Here is an 8,460-nt window from a genome sequence, read left to right on the forward strand (position 1 = left end):
GATGTACGCTCACCCTTGCAAAATAAACACCGCCCACGGTAACATAAAGATAAGCTACATGGTCTGTGAATCTGTGTATGGGGGCTTGACAGGAATAGCCAAGAGATAGTCGAGGTAAACCCACAGTCAGGGATTCCAGAAGTCAGGATAACGATAAACAAAGCCAGAGTCTGAAGCCAGTTTCACTCTTGGAACACTGCAACAGAAGACAGGAACACTTACAAACATGAGAAAATGAACTGACAAATCTGTCAGAGTGAGACAGGGTTTTATACCCAGCTAATCAGGTAACCTGCCTCAGCTGATCCAGGAGTGGCAGGTACAAACAGAGTATCACCCACAGTACTTCATGTTAAACTAGGCATGGCTGGAAAGCTGGCTGAATAGAGCTGAGGTGTGACTCAGAGGTAAAGAAACAGGAGCATGAACAGACAGTCATGAGTTTAATACCACCCAGAGCCACTTGGGGCGTGACCACACCTGGCTGTCAGCAAGACACGGCAGGGACCATGACAGCGCCATTGGGAAATCGGCAAAGCATTTTATCACACTGATCTTGGTGTGGCCAGATTCTTTGAGGGCAGAGGAGAGATCTAGGGTCTAATAGACCCCAATTTTTTTTTTTTTTTAAAGAGTACCTGTCACTACCTATTGCTATCATAGGGGATATTTACATTCCCTGAGATAACAATAAAAATTATAAAACAAAAAAAATGAAAGGAACAGTTTAAAAGTATAATAAAAAAAGCAAAAAGAATAAAAAAACAAAAACAGGGTATGGGATCGATCAAATGCCATGTATGCCCTGGCGCCCCCGGGATCTCCATTGGCTCCTCTAGGAGGGTTCAGGTGGTTCCCCCCTCGAGAGCAGGTAGCCTTTTTTGGGACATGGGCCGCTGATGGTAACTATAGCTGTGGCAAATTTATAGATAAGGGTAAGTTGATACCCCTAGATGCCTTTAGGGATAGATACGGACGCTTTCCAATGGACTGGTGGAGATACAAGCAGCTTCACCACTTCACTGCGAACCTGGGCGCTACGTTAAGAGACATAGAATCTCTTACGTCGCTTGAAAAAGTGTTTATAGCAGAGGAACCCACTCCCCACTTAGTTTCTGAACTTTACCGGCTCCTGGGGGTGGTTTCTGGCCCCCACCGACCAGTCTTTATGAGGGAGTGGGAACGTGATCTGGGGGTCGAATTTACACCAAGCCAACGATCGCTAGTGTACCGATTGGTACACTCCAGCTCCATTGATTCCCAGACACAGGAAACCAACTACAAACTTTTGACTCGTTGGTATTGGGTGCCGGCAGCGTTGGCCCGCACCTACCCCTCGGTCACGGACCTTTGTTGGCGGGGTTGTGACCAGAAAGGCACTCTCTTACATATTTGGTGGGATTGCCCTGTAATACACACATTTTGGGTCGACATTCACACCTTTATGAAAAATGCTCTGCAGATCGAGATCCCTTTCACCCCATCGCTTTTTCTCCTGCACCTCCCCGCCCCTCCTCTGAGCCTCTATACGAAGAGTGTACTCCCCCACCTCTTAAATGCCGCTAAGCGTCTAGTACCTATCTACTGGAAACGCTCACAGACTCCTACCATTACTGAGTGGCTCAAGAAGGTGGAAGATATTAGGGAGGCGGAGGAGTGGGTGGCGCGGTGCAGGGACAGAAGTGACCGTTTCAGTAGGATCTGGGCCCTGTGGCAGCGGCATACTGCTGGCACGGGCCCTATGCCATCTAGCTTGGATGTTGCGCTGTTGGAGCTAGCAGAGCCCTCACTGAAGCTGAAGAGGCCAGTGAGTGGTGACGTACATACAGTGGTGTGAAAAAGTGTTTGCCCCCTTCCTCATTTCCTGTTCCTTTGCATGTTTGTCACACTTAAGTGTTTCGGAACATCAAACCAATTTAAACAATAGTCAAGGACAACACAAGTAAACACAAAATGCAATTTGTAAATGAAGGTGTTTATTATTAAAGGTGAAAAAAATTACAAACCATCATGGCCCTGTGTGAAAAAGTGATTGCCCCCCTTGTTAAAACATACTATAACTGTGGTTGTCCACACCTGAGTTCAATTTCTGTAGCCACACCCAGGCCTGATTATTGCCACACCTGTTCACAATCAAGGCATCACTTAAATAGGAGCTGCTTGACACAGTAAGGTCCACCAGAAGATCCTTAAAAGCTACACATCATGCCGAGACCCAAAGAAATTCAGGAGCAATTGAGAAAGAAAGTAATTGAGATCTATCAGTCTGGAAAGGGTTATAAAGCCATTTCCAAAGCTTTGGGAATCCAGCGAACCACAGTGAGAGCCATTATCCACAAATGGCGAAGACATGGAACAGTGGTGAACCTTCCCAGGAGTGGCCGGCCGCCCAAAATTACCCCAAGAGCGCAGCGACGACTCATCCAACAGGTCACAAAAGACCCCACAACAACGTCCAAGGAACTGCAGGCCTCACTTGCCTCAGTTAAGGTCAGCGTTCATGCCTCCACCATCAGGAAAAGACTGGGCAAAAATGGCCTGCATGGCAGAGTTCCAAGGAGAAAACCACTGCTGAGCAAAAAGAACATCAAAGCTCGTCTCAATTTCTCCACAACACATCTTGATGATCCCCAAGACTTTTGGGACAACATTCTGTGGACCGATGAGACAAAAGTGGAACTCTTTGGAAGGTGTGGGTCCAAGTATATCTGGCGTAGAAGGAACACTGCATTTCATAAAAAGAACATTATACCAACAGTAAAATATGGTGGTGGTAGTGTGATGGTCTGGAGCTGTTTTGCTGCTTCAGGACCTGGAAGACTTGCCGTGATAAAAGGAACTATGAATTCTGCTGTCTACCAAGAGATCCTGAAGGAGAATGTCCGACCATCTGTTCGTGTACTCAAGCTGAAACGAACTTGGGTTCTGCAGCAGGACAATGATCCTAAACACACCAGCAAGTCCACCACCGAATGGCTGAAGAAAAACAAAATGAAGACTTTGGAGTGGCCTAGCCAAAGTCCTGACCTGAATCCTATTGAGATGTTGTGGTATGACCTTAAAAAGGCCGTTCATGCTCGAAAACCCTCTAATGTAACTGAATTAGGACAATTCTGCAAAGATGAGTGGGCCAAAATTCCTCCAGGACGCTGTAAAAGCCTCATTGCACGTTATCGCAAACGCTTGGTTGCAGTTGTTGCTGCTAAGGGTGGCCCAACCAGTTATTAGGTTTAGGGGGCAATCACTTTTTCACACAGGGCCATGATGGTTTGGATTTTTTTTCACCTTTAATAATAAACACCTATATTTACAAATTGCATTTTGTGTTTACTTGTGTTGTCCTTGACTATTGTTTAAGTTGGTTTGATGTTCCGAAACACTTAAGTGTGACAAACATGCAAAGGAACAGGAAATGAGGAAGGGGGCAAACACTTTTTCACACCACTGTACCTGAACATGGCGTTTTGCCGAGCCAATCGCAGTGAGATGACCTGTATCCTCCCTTCCTCTTTCGGAGTCTCAGGGCCCTGGGGGGGGGGGGGGGATTTGCCCCTGGGGGCGACACATTGCTGGGGCCCACGCCTTTGGCCGCTGTCTCCTGGGCATTCTGACGGGCGACCGGTGCCGTGGGAGGCTGAGGCGGGGTTCCGGGTGATGCTTCCCCCCTGACGGAGTTATGCTGGAGGCTTGAGGCCCCACTCCAGGGGGGGGCGTTGGCCGGGACCCTGCTGAGGGCCGTGGGTGTGTTGCCCCATTTCGGGTATTGACAGCTGTTGGGGGGTGTGTGCCTCGTGCTAGGCCTCTGGAGGGGGTCCCCCCCCATGATGTGAATCGCACTGGTAGGGCCTTGTTTTCCCTTCCCCCCTCAAATGTTTTATCCAGTTATGTGATTGCTGTTTTTTCCCCTTCTGTCTTGATGTTACCTGATGTTTTGCACAATGTTAGATCTGTTTAACGAGGTCAATTACTCAGGATAGTGATACATTGTTGATTGTATTGTGCACTGTATGTTTTGTTATGTTCTACAGAAACTAAAATAAAAATACAGATTATAAAAAAAAAAAAAAAACACCCCTGCCCCCCCCCCACCCATGCTCACATGCAAAGGCGAAGGCAAGCGTCGGTCTGATGCCATATGTAAACAGCAATTGCCTCATGCATGTGAGGTTTTACAGCGAAGGTCAGATCAAGGGCAGTAATTTTAGTAGTAGACCTCCTCTGTAAACAAAAGTAGGGTGCAATCAGACCTGAGGAATTATACTTCTGTCTGCAGTACACTGCGCCCAAAGGCGATATCCTCATTCCTTCTTACATCCACCTGATAGAATCTGGTGAATGTATGGACTGAAGACCAAGTTGCGGCCTGCCCACGAAGCGATAACAGCCCCGGTGGAGTGCGCTTTGATTTGAAAAGGTGGAACTTTCTTCTTCAAACCATGAGTTTGAATAATTACTTGACTAATCCATTTGGCAATAGTGGATTTCGACGCTGCCTGTCTTTTCCTAGGACCTTCAGCAAACACAAACAAGAATTCGCCTCCAAATAGATTTTGACTGTTCTCACTACATCTAAAGAATGTAGGGAATGCATAAATCAGTGAGAACTGATCCCATGGGGTGACCAACGCATCTGTTCCGTATGCGAGTGGATCCCTTGTTCTTGACATAAAGTTTTTTACTTTGTTGTTGAACCTGGACGCAAATAGATCTACGTCCAGGATCAACCTTCTTTGGCATATAGCCAGGAAGATGTTGAGGTGAAGGGATCATTCCCCCGGTAACAACTGCTGGCGACAAAGTAGTCCACCTGCCAGTTCTCTATTCCTGGAATGAAGATTGCTGATATGCACGGCACATGCTTTTCTGCCCAGGTTAGGATCTGGTTTACTCTTCCTGGGCTGCCTGCCTTCTGGTGCCCCCCTTGTCAGATTAAATCCTGACAGGAGTATTCCGCAAACCTGAATGTCCAGGCCCTTAGGGCTAGATACGCTGCCCAAATCTCTAAGATGTTGATGGGCAAAGTCCTTTCGGTTCTGGACCATTTCCCTTGGACCGACGTCTCTTCCAGGACTGTACCCCAACCTGAAAGGCTGGCATCTGTTGTTACCACCTTCCAGCTAACTGGTAAGAAGGATTTCCCCTTCTGCAGATTCTTGGGTATCCTCCACCAGCTGGGGCTCTGATGCACTTTTGGCGACAAACGCATTTGAAAATATAGTGCTTGGATCTTCTTGTTCCAAGCTGACAGGATAGTGTTTTGCAGCAGTGTTGAATGAAACTGAGCATAGGGAATTGCTTCAAATGAAGCTACCATCTTCCCCAACAACCTCATACAAAGGCGAATAGAAGGACCCTTCCCTGACCACCTGAACAGGCTCCATTATGGTGCTGATTTTTGCCTGGGGTAGGAACACCCTAAGAGACTGGCGAAAAAACTGAGGTACTTCCAGTAAGGGGAGGGGTTATATGGGGAATTGAACTTCCTGCCTAGGGTGTGCCAGTGCCCATCACCTGAAGGTTGCCATATAACCCATACAGTAATTACTGTGGCTCTGTGTCCCGTGATGTACGATAAAGAAATGGTGATTTCACTTCCTCACTACCTATCACAGTTTCGGAGGCGATGAAATGTCAAGATAGCACAAACCCCCCCCCCCCCCCCAATGACCCCATTTTGGAAAGAAGACACTTCAAGCTTTTTGCTGAGAGGCATGTTGTGTCCATGGAATATTTGATATTTTGACACAAGTTTCGGGAAAAAAAATTTTTTTACACAAAGTTGTCGCTAAAGGATATCTTGTTCAAACATGGCATGGTTATATGTGGAATTGCACCCCAAAATACATTCTGCTGTTTCTCCTGTGTAGGGAGATACCACATGTGTGGAACTTTTTGGGGGCCTAGCCGCATACAGGACTCTAAAAACCAATCACCGCCTTCAGGATTTCTAAAGGCGTAAAATTGTAATTTTATTCCTCACTACCTATCACAGTTATGGAGGCCCTGAAACGTCCAGATAGCACAACCCAAGTAGACACCCCAAGATATTTGCTAAGAGGCATGATGAGTATTTTACAGATCTCATTTATTTTTGAAAATGAAGAAAGAAAATCATTTTTCATTTCTTTTTCAATTTTCAAAACTTTGTGACAAAAAGCGAGATCTGCAAAATACTCAACATGCCTCTCAGTACATAGCTTGGGGGTCTATTTTCCAAAATGGGGTCTTTTTGGGGGGTTTTGTGCTATCTGGGCATTTCATGGCCTCCGAAACTGTGATAGGCAGTGAGGAGTGAAATCAAAAATGTACGCCCTTAGAAAGCCTAAAGGCTGGTGATTGGTTTTTGGGGTCCTGCATGTGGCTAGACTGCCAAAAAGTTCCAAAGGTCCTTTATTTAAAAATAAAAAATAAAAATGTCCCACGAAGTCCATTCAGGTTCTTCTCTTGCTCCGCTGACAAAAAAAAAAAGGGGGGCACTCCGCCACCGATCCGCCTCTATGAGAGGCACCTGCCGTAATGACCATTCTCTCAGGTGACAGTTTTTTTTATAACTGAGGGTGGGGCCACACGGTGATGTACCAAGGTGACCCCGCCCCCTCTGATGCACGGGGACTTCCCAATGACTTCCCCGTGGCGTCAGAGGGGAGTGGGACCACCCGTTTACGTACCCGGGTGGCCCCGCCCCCGACACCATTGGGAAGCCATTGGGAAGTCCCCGTGTGTCAGAGGTGGGCGGGGCCATCTGGGTACATCATTGTGGGGCCCCGCCCTCAGTTATACAAAACAAAAACTGTCACGTCATTATGGTGGGTGCCAAACATGGAGGCGGATCGGTGGCAGCATGCGGGGGTTTTTTTTCGGTCCATCAGCAGAGAGAGAGAGAAGAAGCTGAATGGACTTTGTGGGACATTTTTTTTAAAATAAAGGACTTGTCCCAAAGTGTGTCTTGCGTTTTTTTTTTTTAATTTGACAGTTTTTTTGTGAAATGGTATGGGTACAATGTACCTGTTCCCATTTCAAACAGGGGGGGCTGGGATCTGAGGGTCCCCTTGTTAAAGGGGGCTTCCAAATTCCCATAAGCCCCCCGCTGGCAGACCCCAACAAGTCCCGGGCAAGGGTTGTGGGGATTAGGCCCTTGTCCCCATCAACATGGGGACAAGTTGGGCTACCCCAAAGAACCCTCCCCATGTTGAGGGCATGTGCCCTGGTATGGTTCAGGAGGGGGGTGCTCTCTCCTCCTCCCTCTTTTTCTGTAGCCTGCCAGGTTGCGTGCTCGGATAAGGATCTGGTATGGATTTTTGGGGGGACCCCCACGCAATTTTTTTTTTTACATTTTGGCTCGGGTTCCCCTTAAAATCCAGCCCAGACCCAAAGGGCCTGATATGGATTTTTGAGGGGACCCCCATGCCTTTATTTTTAAAGTCTTTTATCTGTATTGCCGAGACCCGACAATCCATTATAGCCATGAGTAGTTTTAAATTACTTTTTTCCTTTATAAATGTCATTTTGTGCAGGGACTGTTCTAAAAAAATGCAGCACATTAGAGGCATACTATAGACACTCCCAGGTATGAAATTTAAAGGAATATTTCACTTTTATTGTTTCACTTTAAGCATTATTAAAATCACTGCTCATGAAAAAAATGGAGGTTTGTAAACCTTTTTTTTTGCATTGATACATGTCTCCTGGGGCAGGACCCAGGTCCCCAAACACTTTTTATGACAATACCATGCATATAAGCCTCTAAAATTAGCACTTTTAATTTTTGATTGACTTGGATGTTCGCCTGTTCGCCAGAACAATTTGGGGTGTTCGTGGCAAATTCGAAAGCCGCTGAACAGCCTTTAAAAGTCTATGGAAGAAATCAAAAGTGCTAATTTTAAAGGCTTATATGCATTATAGGTAGTATCAGAATCTGGAAGCCATTTTTGTGAAATGGTAGGGGTACATTTGTACCCCGTTATCATTTCACGTGGGGGAGGCGGGATCTGGGTATCCCTTGTTAAAGGGGGCTTTCAGATTCCGATAAGCCCCCTGCGGGGCAAGGGTTGTGGGGATGAGGCCGTTCTCCCCATTAACATGGGGACAAGGTGCTTTGGGGAGGCCGCTACCCCAAGTACCCTCCCAATGTTGAAGGCATGTGGCCTGGTATGGTTCAGGAGGGGGGCGCTCTCTATTCCCCCCTCTTTTCCTGTGGCCTGCCAGGTTGCGTGCTCGGATAAGGGTCTGGTATGGATTTTTGGGGGGCCCCACGCCATTTTTTTTGGCGCGGGGTTCCCCTTAATATCCATACCAGACCTGAAGGGCCTGGTATAGAATTTGGGGGGACCCCCACACATTTTTATTTTCAATTTTGGTTCAGGGTTCCCCTGTGGGAGAATCCAAAGCCATTTTTTATCAATGAACTTTTATCTGTATTGCTGGACCGACAATTCATTATAGCCGCAAGTAGTTTTAAAT

Source organism: Lithobates pipiens, unplaced genomic scaffold, assembly GCF_037356315.1.
Source record: "Lithobates pipiens isolate NorthernLeopardFrog02 unplaced genomic scaffold, aLitPip1_a1.2 Scaffold_25, whole genome shotgun sequence".
NCBI lineage: Eukaryota > Metazoa > Chordata > Amphibia > Anura > Ranidae > Lithobates > Lithobates pipiens.